The following is a 3092-nucleotide window of genomic DNA, read 5'->3' as shown; positions in this document are numbered from 1 at the left end:
CCCTCCACCCCTCCCCCAGCCATTATTAACCTATACTATTTTAGATGACGAGGAACCCACTTTGAGACTAATAATGGCTGGAGACGGCTTGAATGGGTAATGATGACAAAACCTTGTCGAAACGTTGTACATTTGCTCTTATGTTAAGCTTATATTAAAGTTTTTCTTCATTACCCATTCAAGCCGTCTCCAGCCATTATTAACCTATACTATTTTAGATGACGAGGAACCCACTTTGAGGTTAATAATGGCTGGAGACGGCTTGAATGGGTAATAAAGAAAAACTTTAATATAAGCTTAACATAAGAGCAAATGTACAACGTTTCGACAAGGTTTTGTCATCATTACCCATTCAAGCCGTCTCCAGCCATTATTAGTCTCAAAGTGGGTTCCTCGTCATCTAAAATAGTATAGGTTAGGTCACCTCCTCTAGTCCCTTTATTAGTTTAAACTCGTCTGAACTACCCTGGTTATGAAGCAATGTCATCTAGTTCTGTCGAATGTTAGCACATGACCTATGAAAAACAGGCGCTTGCAATTTAAGATTAGCAATACTTGTTGTTAGTTAATTAATTAATTGTATTATATTAGGTATTTGAATATCGAAACGCGTTCCTTGTCAGGAGAATTCACTGGTCGAAACGTTGTAAAAATAATAATACACAAAATAAAACGAGAATAATACTAATAGTCCGAATAATTATACCATTAAGTTACTTTCTAATCAAATTCATGGTTATAATCTGAGCAACCAAACGTTTAAGTACTAATAGTTATACTACTATTACTAAAATTAGCAATAGAACTTAAGCTCAACTTCCAGAAGTTCCAGTACCACACAATATCAAGTCAACCGACTTCCCGCCCCACTCAATGCTAAATTAGGAAATGGAGTTGGAAAAATACGCGTCAACAAATGATGCCTGTAACACGATATAGTATTTGCTCGAGGCAAAAAATATTTAGGGAGTCATACAGTACAAATACATAATGAATGTAATGCTGCACTTACCAAGGTAATGATCCGGATAGTTGTGGAGAGAACGGCTTGGTAGACAATGTAATTACAAACTGAACAAAATCGATATTAATTCCAAGCTTCGAGTTCTACCTAACCAATGAACTCGGACACTAGACTATGTTACTCTCTCGTATCTACCAAGGATTACTGCAGCGTCCTCAGACGGCCTTGATATGACGTCTATATGACGACATGTTTGATAACTAACGAGGCTATAAAATGTTTTCGTGGTGAAATAACAGCCACGAGAAACGTTGGTGCTGGTTTTTGGTTGCGATAGTAATTCATAATTGCTCACTGTCATATTTATAAGTTAATAACTAAAAAAGTGAACACTAGTTTCAAAAGCTATCGTAATTAGATAAAAAGAAAAGTGGCAATTTATTACGAATATTTTCCATCCATTGAGCTACATTGTTGGAAAAATACAACTGCTCTCAGATGTCTCAATAGTATACTTGAGGGCTTACAAAGTTAAAATCGGGGTTCGATCATTGTGGTAGGCAATAGTGCAACTTAACAACAAACAATCATACAAAGTTATTATGTTCTCAAAAGGTCTCCTGCTGGCTCAGCGGTAAGCTTTAAGGGCTTATAACGCTAAAATACAGGGTCCGATTCTCAGTAGACACAGCGCAGATGCCCTATTGTGTAGCTTTGTGCTTTACAATAAACAAATAACTCCTCAAAACTTCTAGATTTAAGTTGTTATATCACTTGCTATGAACTATCAAAACCCTCTTAGCATTTCAGTATTCACCACAGGTCGCTTACAAAAGCTGCTTAAATATTATAATTTGGATTACTTGATTGATCAGGACTTTTCATCACATTAAAGGAAAACAATAGCAACTAAAACCATTAAACGGGTGCTAAAACATTGATACATAGCAGCTAAAATAGTTTAACAAAATTACCCAATGAAATATTATTTTCCTTTATATAATAACAGGTTCAGAAATCTCCCATTTTCTCTTCATTGTCTTTACTATGACGAAAAGCGTAGAAAGAAACATGCACACATAAATGACTTAATAGGACGCACCTCTGTGCTCTTTCGCTTTAGGGGCAGTCCAAATACGCATAAAAATGTGCAGAATCTTTTTTTTAGTTTCTTAAATTTCGCGCAAAGCTACATGAGGGCTATCTGCCCTAGCCATCCCTAATTTTGAGGTGGTAGACGAGAGGGAATGCAGTTAGTCAACACCACTCACTGCCAAGTTTTGGGCTACGCTTTACTAATGCATAATGGGATTGACCGTCACTTTATAATGCCCCCACTGCTGAGAAGGCAAGTATTTTCGGTGACGGGACCCGAACCTGTGACCCTCAGATCGCGAGTCGAGTTTCCTGGCCATCAAGCCTTACCAGGCTTGCAGTATTTGCGAAGATTATAAACAGATATCTACTTAAAAAGTTTGACATTCTGCGCGATTCTGTGGAGTATTTTCTGTTTAATATCTGCAGTAATAATGGTTTATTATAAAAATTCAAATCAAATAGTCATACCTATACTAAACAATATATGGTCAAAATAATTTCAATTTAATATACAAAATAATTCTGTACAGTTCTGTAAAAAATAATATGTGTGGCACAGCGGTATGTCTGCGGACTTGAAACCCTAGAAACCGGGTTTCAATACCCGTGGTGGGCAGAGCACAGATAGCCCATTCTGCAGCTTTGTGCTTAACTGCAAGCAAACAAACAAATAATATACATTGACGTAAGGTAATTTGGTTTATAAATTTTAATAGTATGGTTTCTTATATGCTTCCTGTTTATCATTACAAGAATAAACTTTTTATCATAAATTATACAAGCGATTTACTGCCTGTACAGGCCCGGTATGGCCAGGTGGTTAGGGCGCTCGACTCGCAATCTGCTGGTCGCGGGTTCGAATCCCCGTCACACCAAACATGCTCGCCCTTTCAGCCGTGGGGGCGTTATAATGTGACGGTCAATCCCACTATTCGTTAGGTAAAGAGTAGCCAAGAGTTGGCGGTGGGTGGTGATGACTAGCTGCCTTCCCTCTAGTCTTACACTGCTAAAGTTAGGGACGGTCTAGCGC

At 37.8% G+C, this 3092-nt stretch overlaps 1 protein-coding gene across 3 annotated transcripts in view; it reads right to left on the bottom strand.

Annotated features, from left to right (window-relative positions):
- LOC106467072 (receptor-type guanylate cyclase gcy-2-like) overlaps positions 1 to 1142 on the bottom strand; it is a 98626-nt gene extending 97484 nt beyond the window's left edge. For all 3 annotated transcript variants that reach the window (XM_022395183.1, XM_013927388.2, XM_022395184.1), the window contains exon 1: positions 1013 to 1142. The gene's annotated coding sequence lies outside the window, so the exon portion shown is untranslated. The remainder of the gene's footprint in view (positions 1 to 1012) is intronic.
- Between the last annotated feature and the right edge of the window lie 1950 nt (positions 1143 to 3092).

The sequence above is a fragment of the Limulus polyphemus genome, unplaced genomic scaffold (assembly GCF_000517525.1).
Source record: "Limulus polyphemus unplaced genomic scaffold, Limulus_polyphemus-2.1.2 Scaffold2477, whole genome shotgun sequence".
Taxonomy (NCBI): Eukaryota; Metazoa; Arthropoda; class Merostomata; order Xiphosura; family Limulidae; genus Limulus; species Limulus polyphemus.
The sequence above is the reverse complement of the archived record's forward strand: the minus strand, read 5'-3'. Positions and strand labels throughout refer to the sequence as shown.